Below are 13162 nucleotides of genomic sequence, written 5' to 3'. Positions count from 1 at the left end.
TTTCGGGCTAGAAGTCTGGCCAGCCCACCTGTGTTTTGGGGAAAGTAGGGCGCTGCCTGGGGCCCAGGGGCTCTCCTAGAGGGCTCCAAGGGGTCATCTAGTCCAGCCCCCTTGTTTACGGGCGGGGAAACCAAGGCGCAGGTCGCTGTAAGTGACTTTCTCAAGGTCCCACTAGACATCTAGCAAGTAACCCGAGATTGGAGAATTGGGTAGGAGCTCAGTGCTCTTTTCAAGGTATCACACTGCTTCATCTGCTCTGGTGGTCCCTCGTTCAATGAAAGCCCTTCCCCAGGAGCTAAACCAGGGATAGTGGGCATTCCCCAAGTGCCAAGGCAGCCGACCTAGTGCTCACAAAATCTAAAGTCTGCTGAGTTGCATTGAATGGCTAACTGACTGGAGGGGAAGGAGGCCTGAGTTGGGGTGGAGTGGGGGGGCAGGCCTGAAATATAGGCTGAGCCCAGGCTGGGGGGGGCGAGCGCAAGTCAGGCCTGAAATGTAGGGTGGGCCTAAGCTGGGGGGAGCAGGCCTGAACTTGGGGGGCAGGTCTAAGATGGGGGAACAGGCCTAAACTGAAGGGGCAGCAGGCCTGAGCTGGGTGGGGAGCTGGCCTGAGTTGGGGGGTTGGGCCAGTGGGCCTGAACTTGTGAGGGAGGGGCGGGGAACTTTTGCTAAGTTAGAGAGTTAGGATCTCAATGACTGTATAACTCTCATTTCTGTAGTACTTTATTTATACAACAGCCCTTCCAAAGGACAATAGCACATGTTACTCTCAAGAAGGGTCCTTAGAGATCATTGAATTCATCTCCCCCATTTTACAGGGACAGAAACTGAGGCTTAGTGAAGGGATATGGTCCACATCTGAGCTGGCTTTTGAACCATTAGTGCTAAAAGCTTCTCTTCCTTCTCCTCCCACAACCCCAAGGGGTAGCTCTCCCCAACACTTGGATCTCTAGTCCTAAACTTTCTGGGCCCACAGCCCCATGGGCACACCTCAAGGTGGGAGAGCCTTCCTTGTCTCTTCCCCAATCCTTGTCCCTAGGCCAGCCTTCCCCCCCATTCCTCTCAGTAGGCCCACTTCCCCCACCTGGTGGCCACCTCCAGTTCCCCCCACACCCCCCACTCAACAATACTCCCCCTTCCCACCCTCACCCTAGGTCTGGCCATTGGATTTCTGTCCCTCATCCCTCTGCTCAAGACAGAGGCCTGTCTCATCCTGAAGCTTCTCCTGGTTAATGTTTGACAGTTCACTGTAGCTAATCATTTTAATTAGCTCTTAAAGTGGGGAGGAACAGTTAACCTTGGACTCCTTGATTCCAGGCTGTAAGGGCCTCAGTTGGTAGGAGGGTGGGGGAAGAGACAGACTTGAAGCCAGCCAGTGGGAGGCACTCCTCCTAACTCCAATTTCTCTTGCCCCTGGCCCAAGGCATCCTGGTCTCAGGCATCAACATTTAGTGAGGGGCTGCTGGGGGCTGCCCCCTAGACCAAGTTCTAGTCTAGGAAATAGGGTAGCAAGGGGCCCAGGATACCCAGGCTGAGAGGGGAGACAAGGAATCCTTGCCCTAGGTTTAGTGTGGGAGGATCACAGGGAGTTAGATGTAAAGTTAGAAGACACCTCGGACAGAGTTCATCCAGGAGGCCCAGATCCTTCGGACAGGGTGCTCCTAGAGTCCAGGGGTGGGGAACCTTCCACCTGAGGCCACAAGTGGCCCTCTAGGTCCTCAAGTGAGGCCCTTTGACCAAATCCAATTTTGATGCCAAATCCAAGGACTCCATCAAAGGGCCTCACTTGAGGACCTAGAGGGCTACTTGTGGCCTCAAGGCCGCTCCCCACCTTTGTCTAGACTGAGGGAATCACTGATCTGATAGTAAAGCCAGGCTCTGCCTGCAGGTATCCCCAGTCAGATATAGGAGAAACACTGTACCTACCCTCAGGGAGCCTTCCAGTATATTGGAGGGGACAGAATTCTGACCTCAGGAAGTCCCCTCCCCCAGTATGATGGAAGATACAAAAACCTAGTCCTTAGAGGGCCCCCCAGTCTGCTGGGGGGGGAGACACAGGCCCTGTCCTCAAGAAGCAGGCTGGTTAGACTGAAGAAACTGAGCAGACCCCATAGCTCTGTCTCCAAGGACCTGTGCACTCAGTCCATAAATGGCCAAGTGTCCTGTGAGTCCCAGTGGAGTTCCATCCGAAGGGCTTCCCAGCTTCCCTCCCTGGGGCTCAGGCTGCAGCTTCCAGGCCGCCCTGACCTGCTGCTCAAGAGCTGAAGGAGTGGCTTGTTTGCAGCTATGTCTGGCATTCCCCCCACGAAGGCCTTGTGTTTGCTCGGCTGCTCCAACAATTAGCATCTACCCCTGAGCGGGCAGGGGCCCAGCCCTGGGCCTCTCACCCCGGCTGGCTGCTGCGGTTTGAGCCCTGGGCCTCTCACCCCAGCTGACTGAGTTGCCTGCTGGGACAAGGAACAATGTCTGTCTAAAGCTAGGAAGGATCCATAAGAGAACAGTTAGACTACCACCCTTCTTTTACAAATGGGGAAACTGAGTCCTGGAGGAGTTCCAACTGAATCTCCTGAGCTGGGAGCAAGAATAGATTCCTTAGACACTCCTTCCCCCTACCATCCCTCTCAGTGGGTTTCCTTATCTCTCCTCCCTGAAGATAAAAGCAGGAGGAAGGTAGAGAGCAAACCCATCACTACTGAGGGGAACAGAATTGGCCTATTACAGTGATCTACCCTCTCCCCCGCAACACACACACCAAAGTGGAGGGAGGGGGGCACTTCTGAGCTCCCACAGACGGACAGTAACTGGACAATCAGAAGAGCAGCCTTCATGATCCCTGGCTGTCTTAGGATTGCCTGGGTTTTTGTTTGGGGGTTTTGGTTTCTTGCAGTCCCTTCCCCCTCCCCTGACCTACACTCACCACCATGAGGCATGGCCTAGGCCTGGTGTGTCCCCGTTCTCAGAGCAGGCCAGTTAGAACACCGGAGGGGAGGAGGGGCCGGGTTCCAAACCAAAAAGAGAAGTCTCTTAGATTTGCAAAGATGAAGACAAGAGGGGACAGGATCAACAGTTTGAAAAAAATCACAAGGTGCCTGGAGAGGGGAGCCCAGGTTTAGGGCCAATTAAAACCCAAACCGGCCTACTTTACTGAATGGGCAATTATAACATCTATAGAACTCCTTACCTCCAAGAGACAATCCAGGCTACAATCCAGAAGCCAATTTCCTAAGAGATCTCAATGAATTCGTGGAAGACAGACTGAGCTGTCCAGGAGGGTGAGCAGGCCCTCCCTGTGCAGGATACCCCAAGCAGAGTCAATGACAGAATTCTGGGGTGGGGGAGATTTGAGGCATTTATGCTTCTTGCTTCTTTCCAGGAAGTGGGAAGAGCACAGGATGCGAAACCCGAGGGCCTGGGTTCAAATCCTAGCCATGTCACTTGCTACCTGTATGTCCTAGGGAAAATTTTTGGGCCTCAGTTTCTTCTGTAAAATCAGGCATTGAGACTAGATGCCTTCTGAAATAATTTCCCCCCTGTAAATCAGTGATATGATGGTCTGGGGTTTTGGCATAGAAAATGGAATGTTCTTCAGAGTTATTGAGGAGTGTGTGGTATGGTAACCAGAACACTGGCCTCAGAGGTATTTGAACCCTGGCTTTGCTCCTTACCAGCTGAGACCTTGAATATTTGTTCACCACTTTTCCTTGGGCCTCAGTTTCCCTCTATGTAAAGTGAAGGGGTAGGATTACAGGGCCTCTGGGGTCCCTTGGAGCTCCTATATGTGACCTTGGATAAGTCACAACCTCCTCGGGCCTCAGTTTCCTTCTCTGTGATATGAGATTAGACTAGATGGTTTCTGAGGTAAGGGTAGCTAAGTGGTATAGTGGATAGAGCAAGGGCCTGGAGTCAGGGAGACCCGAGTTCAAATCTGGACTCAGACACTTACTAGCTGTGTGATCCTGGGCAAGTCATTTAACCCTATTTGTCTCAGTTTCCTCATCTGTAAAGTGAGCTGGAAAGGGAAATGGTAAACCCTTCCATTAACTTTGCCAAAACCCCCAGTGATGTCACTAAGAGTCAGACACAACTGAACAACAACAAATCTCAGAGGTCCCTTCCTCTCTCTGGACCTCAGTTTCCCCCTTTGTAAATAGATGGGTGGACTAAATGACCTCAAAGGGCCTTGCCAACTCTTAATCCTGTGGTTGCCCAGCTCAGGGGTTTTCAGTCAGTGATCGTGATTGTGAACTTGTGGGCCCCAGCACACATGTCTACAGGCAGGTAGCTAGTTCAAGGCTGGGACTGCCCCTTCAGTTTCTTTTGTTTGTTTTTTGTAGGGGGAAGGTAGGGCAATTGGGATTAAGTGACTTGCCCAAGGTTACACAGATAGTTTTGTGTTGTGTCTAAGGCCACATTTGAACTCAGGTCCTCCTGACTCCAGGGCTGGTGCTCTATTCACTGCACCACCTAGCCACCCCTACCTTCAGTTTCTTTTGTAGCTCCCCTTTGTGGATTAGGCCCACTGGGCTGGGTGCTTCATATGAACTCAGTGTCCTGGCTTTAGTACATATCATAGTCACCTTTCCTCCTCTCCACCCCAGTCACTGTCATCTCTACCCTTCACCCCTATAGACAAGGGAACCAGGAACCCTAGAGTACCCTCACCCACTAAGGGCCAGTTTGGGGAATACTGAAGGCTTTGTGCACCTTGATCCCAAACATTTCTCTCCCATACCTTTGAGAGGGTCTGAGAGGACTCCCCGCCTTCATCCAGTGACTCAGGTATGGAGAAGGGTGCTTCCCAGAGGATGCTGAGAAAGGTCAGAGGTCGATAGAGCTCAAGCTGGCAGGGGGCAGGGGACTTAGAGGGAATCCTCATCTGAGGAGAAATCCCAAAACCCAGAGAGAAGGGCTCGCCCAAGGGCACACAAGTAATGAGTGGGCTAAGTGAGGATTCAGACCCAAATTTTCCAAGCCGAAATCCAGTGCTTTTTTTTTCCAATCTAGAAGACCCCTGGAGCTCTTACTATACATTTGCCTTTGACAGGCATTGCAAAGCCACTCTTAACTGTGATCATATGACACTAGAAAAGCTTTACAGCATAGAGAACATTTGGTTTGGCATCAAGAAACGGGTAGGTTTCCATCTTGGTTCCCAAATCTCCTAGCCATGTGGCCCTGGGCAAAGTTCCTTCACCCATGAGCCTCAGTTTCCTTACCTGTAAAAGAGGAATTGCAAGCGTTCATCGTGTCCCTTCGTGGGGTTGTCAGGAAGAAAGTGCTTTGTAAATGGTAAAGTACTTTAGAAATGGGAGCTGTTAATATCTCCTCTGTCTTCAGAGGGGGGAGGGAGACAGGAGCTGAGTGGTTGTCTAGGGACGAGTGGGACCCGAGAGTTTCCATCTCTTTCCTCTTCCTCATCATTTTTATTAAGGCGTCCGTCTTCATCCCCTCATCTCCCCCTTTGTTGCTGTTCTCATCATTGTCATCAAGTTATTATTAAATGAACCAGACTCTCGGCATGCATACATTATTTTCCCAAGAATCAGTTACTCCTGGGAACCATTGAACAAAGCTAGGAGGCAACTGGCATTTCCCCCACACCTTGTTCCTCCCATCTGTGGGCTAGAGCTCGGGAAGACTCCGGCCTGCTTTAATGGAAAGAGTACTGGTTTGGGAGGCAAAAGATCCGGGCTGGAATCCCAAGACCTTTCCCTCTCACTTCTCTCCTCTCTAAAATGAAGGAGTTAGGCCCAATGATCTCTTGCAGCTTTGGCATTCTGTGGTCCTGTGGTCAGCCCAGAAGGGGGCTAAGGTTAGGCTTGACTCAGTGAATAGAGTGTTATGGACTCAGTCCAAAAGGCCTGAGTTCAAATCCAGCCTCAGATACTTATTAGCTGTGGAATCCTGGGCAAATTACTTAACTTCTGTTTGCCTTAATTTCCTCTTTTGTAAGATGGGGATAATAATAGCACCTAGCTCTCAAGGTTATTGTGGGGTTCAAGTGAAATAATAGATATAAAGCACCTTGCAAACCTTAGAACGCTACATACATACTAGCTGCTATTATTTTGTGACTTCAATTTCAAACTATTTCCAGTAGGCCGGTCTGGGGATAGCTTGGATATTCAGTTGGTCACAGAGGGATAACCTAGAGCAGAAGTTTGAGGTAAGCCTGGGTTTTCAGGGCCCCAAAATAACCTGCAAATAAGCTAGTCTTGAGAGTGGACATTCAGGCTTCCCCTTTCAAACTGACTCAACCTTATAGAATAGAGATGCCTCAGTAACTAGGGGACAGGAGGACAGGAGGCTGGACAATTGAATTCATGACCTGGAACATCTTCCCAGGGTCCTAGGGGAGAACCCGCCCTTTTCCCAGAATGCCCTTGACTACTTCCTAGTGGCCTCACCTCCTGAGCAAGGGTCAGACCAGCTGCTCAGTTGTCCAGCTAACCTGGAAGGGGGCCAACATGCACAGGGTCCCACTCTTTCGAGGAAAACAGGACAGGCCTGGTCCCTGCCCTAGAGGGTCTGAAACCAGTGGGAGAAGCTGGGGCAAGGCAGATAGATATACTCGGTTCCACAGAAGGTCAAGAGCTAAACTGCCAGATGGCCCCAGGAGGAAAACAATATTTACATCATGTATGAAGTTTAGTATTTGTGGTTTGGATGATGGTGAGGGTCAAGAGGGAGGAGGACTGGAGAAAGGTCACTCTGTCGCTTGTATTGTTTTCATTGGAGAAGGCTTCCTGGAGTGGGTGGGTGGCCCCAACAAGAGAGGAAAGAGTCTTCATGGCAAGGCTATGAGCATATAGGTCAGAGATGATGAAGTCTACAAGGGCCAAGGGGTCCTACCCTAATGGAGCTCCCAGTCCATGGGGGCAGGGGAGGGCAACTGGAAACACGCAGATTTCAGTCTGGCTATAATCTTACATATATGGTTATTTTCTCCAAAGGTACAGATTGCCACTCATCCATGTCTTATTATTCAATGTCATTCTTGGTTTTTTTGGAGGGGGAAAGGCTGGGCAATTGGGGTTAAGTGACTTGCCCAAGGTCACATGGCTTGTAAGTGTTAAGTGTCTGAGGCTGGATTTGAACTCAGGTCCTCCTGACTCCAGGGCCAGTGCTCTATTCACTGCGCCACCTAGTCGCCCCTGCAGTGTCATTCTTGCCCAAGTCTTTGAGACTCTACCACAGGAGAACTCCCCAACACATAGCTCTTTTAAGAGCCTTCTTTCCCTGTCATACATCTGGATAATGATGGCTTTTGCACTGATTCTTGGGAAAAAGTAATGGTTGGTGATGATGTTCTGCCACTCACCCTCATGATGAGTCCCACCATCACCCTTTGGGTGACCTGGTGTCTTGACTCTCCATGGATCATGGTGTCCCATGCTCCATAGCCATAGGGAATTATTGGTAGAATGTTCACATTCAAGAACTGGGCTCTTGTGGCAGGAAGAAGCTTAGGGGTCACCAATTCCAGATAACTGAGATCCACAATATCACATAATAAGTGGACAAGGAAGGTATGAATGAAGGGTTCTTTACCTGGTCTCTTCCAGGTTCACAACTTGGGGTTGTCTTTGATTCTTCCCTGGATCTACCTCACCTCTCCTATCTACTCAATCATTGAGTCTTATCAATTTCCCATTTGCAATGCCTTCTCTCTTCTTCTCTCTAGTCCCATTTCCCCACCCACCTAGTAAAGGCCATCATTACTACCTGAACTACTACAATGGTTTCCTAACAGATCTTCCTGCTTCTATGCTCTCCACCATCCAATCCCCAGAGTATCTTTTATTGTAGATAGGTCTGGTCATGTCACTCCTTTGCTCAAAAATCACCAGTGGCTCCCTATTACCTACCTGGAGAAAATTTACCCATCCCTTCCTGGCATTCAAAGTTCTCCATAATCTGGTACCACCCACTTTCTAGCCTTCTCTTGTGTTACACTTCTCCACCCACACTATGCTTCAGCCAAAAAGATCTTCCTTTCTTTCTGTCAAACACACCCTGTACTTTCCCATCTCAGAACCTTTGCTCAGGCTGTTCAGTATTTCTGAGGTGCCTTCTCAACCACTCTCTACCTGGTGAATTTCTCTACATTTTCAGACCCAACTCAAATGCCACCTTCTCCAGAGAGCCTCTATTGCTTTCTACCCATGTGGGCTTGGGCAAGGCACTTTAACCTCTCCAGGTCTCAGGTTCCTTATCCCTAAAATAAGGGGTTTTGCCCAGACATCTTCTAAGGCCCCTTATGGCTCTAACACTACGAGCCTTTACTAGTTAAAGCTGTGGGTAAGGTATGACCTTCCTCTTCACCCAGGCCTCTCTCCCTGAGCACTTTGCTTAGACCTCATCAGAGAATACACTGACCTGGAAGGGACCTCAGGGACTATGGAATCCAATCCCCTCATTTTACAGAGGAAGTAACTGAGGCCCAGAGATAATTTGACTTGCCTAAAGTCACACAGCTAGTAATCATGAGAGACTGGATCTGAACACTAGTCTTCTGATTCCAGGTCCAGTGTCCTTTCCACTGTATCATGTTGCCTGTTATGGGTGGGTTAGCTTTATCTTACATTTCCACTGGACTGTGAGCTCCATGAGCGTAGGGGCCATGACTTGTCTACACAGTGTCTCTCCCCCAGTGCTCAGCACAGGGCTGCAGGCTTGGTCTAATAAATTAATAAATGGAGACAGAGAGATAGATAGATTAGACAGACAGATAGATAGATAGACAGACAGACAGACAGACAGAGAGACACTCAACATGGCCATGATGGAATGGAGATGCATTGGAAGATGAGGTTGGAAAGCCCAGGCAGGGTCAGGTCATTTCAAGCCCATTTCAAACCTGGACAAGAGACTCCCATCTTGGCTGTCTTCTAGGCTCTGAAGGCCTTTCTCTTGAAAGGGCCATTAGATTTAGGATTAAAGGGTGTAATAGTAATGGAATTTAAAGATCCCCCTGTATTGACTTGGTTTTTGGTTTGATTGTGTTAAAACCCAGAGCTTGTGAATCCCACTTGTGGGATGGACTTGTTGACGTGAAAAGAGAGGGCTGAACTGGGAGGAGCTGGTGATGTAGATTTAGAGAGACACAAGAAAAGAGAGAGGCAGAAGAACTTTTTGGAAGCAGCATCTTGGAGGCAGAGAGAGACGGATAGGATTGCTGAGGGCCACTTTGAATTGCCCAGGACTTTTGAGAGCTGCCACCCAGAGCTGCCAAGGACTGAGGAGACATGGCTGTTATGCTGGTATTTTGTCTGTCTGTTTCGATGTTGTTTTGCCAGATTTGTTCACTGGTGAAAGACAGTCCTGTTGTTGCAGAGGTGCTGGAGCCTTGCTGTTGGTTAAGAGCTCCTGAGACTGTTCTGTAGATAGAGAGTGAATTAATGAAGAGACTGGCAATGTATCTTGTGGCCTTGCTAGGCTTTGTCTCCCCAGGAACAAAGATTGCTGAGAACTTGCCTCAGGTCAAGATGAAGAAAAGACCTCTCTTTGGGTATTAAAGGCTGTGCTTAAGCTTGTTGTAACTCTGTGGTAGATGGCCTATTCAGTTGTAATCCAAGGGTAGGAAACTTTTGACTTTTTTTGTGCTCTGTGATTGAACAAATAAATGTACTTTACTTATGATTGGAAACTAATCTCCATTTGAGAAGAGGGGCTTTGTGATGGACTAAATGAATGTACAGCCTAGGGGTGGAGTAGTACTTAGAAGAGGGTCTTTGGGATTGACTAAATGAATTATAATCTCCAGGGGAGGGTAGTACTTGATTGAATTACACTTGGTAAATGCTGTATTTTGAAATATGCTATATTTTGATTTTCTCTGTTCTTAATTTTTCACTGAATAAAATGGAGAGCACCTATGCTGGTATTTTGAACCTTGGGAAGTTGCCTTTGCTTGGCATTACATTATGGTGTAGTTAGCAGGATTACAAAGCATAGTGCCTCTATTTGTTCCTGGATCCATGGCCATTTAGATTGAGATTGTAATTACAAAGGGACAAGGCCCCAGAGGTTAGAACAAGGAGCTATGCATATAAGAGTTAGAGACAGATGGAGACTCTCTAATCTAAGATAAAACTTTCTTGAGTTAGGCCTGTGGGACTATCCTGAGGGTATAGCCAGTGTGAACGCCTGTCTGCCTCAAACAAGCTGTATACTAGTTCTGAGACTGGGGTGGGGGACTGGGGTAGCTTGGAGGATCCCTGCTCAAAGAATTCTATTCCTAATCATCCAAGGGAATCAATTCCTGGCCCCCATGCTTCCCCCCTCTCCCTTTTTCCCCCCCAGTGCCTGGGCCCCCTTGTTTCCCCCCCCCCCCTCTTTCCCCCCCTGCCTGGCCTCCATGCTTTCCCCCTCTCCCTTTCCCTCCCCAGTACCTGGGCCTTCTTGCTTCCCACCCACCCACCCAGTGCCTGGCCTCCCCACTTCCCCCCCTGGGATAACCTATCATTTAAACCGTTTAGATCTTATGTTTATATAGTTGTTTGTGAATCTCTCCCTTTGATTTTAAGTTCCTCGAGGGCAGAGACTTGATTTTGATTTTCTTTGGAGGCCTGCACAGTGTTGGGCACATAGAGTGCTTGTTGACCAGCTGAGTGACTGCTGCTGCCCCAGGACCAGGCTTAGCCTCAGCCTCAGCAATAGTCATTTCTTATTTTTATATAGGGCTTTCAGATTTGTTTCAAGTGCTTTCGTACATATTCCCTCCTGTCAGAGAAACAGTATGGCATAATGGATAGCATTAGACTTTCTGAGAGGGTCAGGAGGACATGAGTTGCAATTTGGCCTCAGACACTTACTAGCTGTGTGTCCTACATGTGGGCTTCATTTTTCTGAGACTCAGTTGTGCCATCTGTAAAATGGGAGGAGGCAGGGTAGACTGAAGGCCCCTTCAAGCTTTAGCTCTGTGATCATCTTTACAGTTACTTTAACTCAAAAAGAATATAAGTACTCATAATGGTCATACTGAGTCCTAAAAAATGGTATTGTCTCTGGCCCCCAGGAACCTATCATGTCTGTTGGGGGGGATTTAACATGCACACAGAGAAGTGAATAGGAGGTAGTTTAAGGAAGGAGGGAGCAACAACTTGGGGAGGGGGAAAGAGAAATCAGGGTAAACTCTCTGGAGGAGATGGCCTATCAATTGAGTCTTAAAGAATGATAATAAGGTTTCTGAAAGCACAAGATGGGGATGACATGTATATTCCAGATATAGAGGACAGCCTTTTGACGTCATGGAGATGGGAGAGAGAACACGAATAACTGGCAGGCCACCTTGGCTAGATGTGAAGAGGAACCATGTGAAATCAGTCTAGGAGAGGTCGCAGCCAGATTGTGGAGTAATTTCAGTACCAAGCCCAGAGGGTTGTATTTTATTATAAAGGCCATAAGGAGCCATTGAAGACTTTTGAGCAGGGGAGTAACATGATCACACCTGTACCTTAGGAAGATTATCCAGGAGGGAAGAAGATTGTACGGGCAAGTGTGTGAAGGATGGATTGGAGAGAGATGAGAGTAGTCCAGTAATAGTCCAAGTGATAGGTCATAAGGACCTCCTGAACTTCCCAAGAGATGCTAGTTAGAATCATAGACTTGTATATTTGGGGTAGCTAGGTGGCACTGCAGTGGATAGAGCACCAGCCCTAGAGTAAGGAGGACTTGAGTTCAAATAGGGCCTTAGACACTGCTAGCTGTGTTACCCTGGGCAAGTCACTTAACACAAATTGTCTCTCCCCCCCAAAAAAAATAAAATCTTGGATACTGAGTGGCTATAGTGGGGTAAGAGAGAGGGGAGAACAACTCTGAAGTGGGGAACCTAGATGACCAGGAATCTGTAGTACCCTCAACAGCAACAGAGAAGTTTGAAGAAAGGCCCAATTTAGAGGGGAGGAGAATGAATTTCATTTTGGACATATCGAATTTGAGATGCCAATGGGACATGCATGTGGCAGTGTCTGGCAGCTTTGGCAATGCAAGCCTGGAATTCAAGAGAGCAACCAGGACTGGTTATATAGATCTGGGAGGCATCTGCGCAGAGGTGATTATTGAACTCATGAGAGCTGCTAAGATCACAGTGTTACAAGTCCTTAACTTGGGGCCCATGAATCACAAGCTTGGAAGGGGTCGTGGGAAATGGCACTTTATTTTCACCAGCCTTTAACTGAAATTCAGTATCTCAATCTTTGATTATTTACAAATGTGATTCCAAAAAGGGGCTTCCCTGTGATGGAATACTATTATACTATTGTGCTTTAAGAAATGATGAGCAGGATGCTCTCAGAAAAACCTGGATAGACTTACATGAACTGATGCAAAGTGAAATGAGCAGAACTAGGAGAACATTGTACACAGGAACAGCAACATTGTATAAAGATCTACTATGAATAACAGCTATTCTCAGCAATACAATGATCCAAGACAATTCTATAGGACTTATGATAAAAGGTGCTGTCCATCTCCAGAGAAAGAACTGGTAGAGCCTGAATGCAGATCAAAGATACTTTTTCTTTACTTTCTTTATTTTTCTTGGGGTTTTTTTTGTCTGTGTTTTCTTTCACAGAATGACTCACATGGAAATGTGTTTTGCATGACTACACATGTATAACCTATGTCAAATTGCTTACCTTCTCATTGAGGGGGAGGGGAGGGAGGGAGAGAATTTGGAATTCGAAATTTGAAAAAAAAAGAATGTTAAAATTGTTTTTACATGTAATAGAAAAAAAATAAATAAGGGAGAAAAAGAAGGGGCTTCCCCAGGCTACTAAAGGAGTCCATTAGACATGAAGGTTTAAGAGACAGAGAGACAGACACAGAAATAGAAAGGGAGAGAGAAGAAGGCCAGGACAGGGCCTTGAGGAGTATACATGCTTAAAGTGGCAGGAACTCAGTGATAATAGGCAAAGGAGAATGAGGAGTAGCACCATGAAAGTCCGGGTAGGAGGGGGTGGATGACATGTCAGAAGATATAGAGGTAAAGGAAAATGAGGAATGAAAAAAGGCCATCTGATTTCCGCAGTTAAGAGATTGTTGGTAACCTTGGAGACAGCAATTGCAGTCCCCTGCCTGGAATCTAGATTACAGGGGATTGAGAGGGAGTGTGAGGTGAGGAAACAGAGGCAGCATCATTCTTTATCCAGGGTTTGAC

At 47.8% G+C, this 13162-nt stretch overlaps 1 protein-coding gene across 1 annotated transcript in view; it reads left to right on the top strand.

Moving 5' to 3' along the window:
• Positions 1-13162, top strand: part of ELF4 (E74 like ETS transcription factor 4) — a 60513-nt gene that overhangs the window by 452 nt on the left and 46899 nt on the right. The window lies entirely within an intron of this gene.

This window comes from Petaurus breviceps, unplaced genomic scaffold, assembly GCF_028583685.1.
Source record: "Petaurus breviceps papuanus isolate PSGF00001 unplaced genomic scaffold, PetGlider_PUasm1.0 90881, whole genome shotgun sequence".
NCBI classification, from domain to species: domain Eukaryota; kingdom Metazoa; phylum Chordata; class Mammalia; order Diprotodontia; family Petauridae; genus Petaurus; species Petaurus breviceps.
The sequence above is the reverse complement of the archived record's forward strand: the minus strand, read 5'-3'. Positions and strand labels throughout refer to the sequence as shown.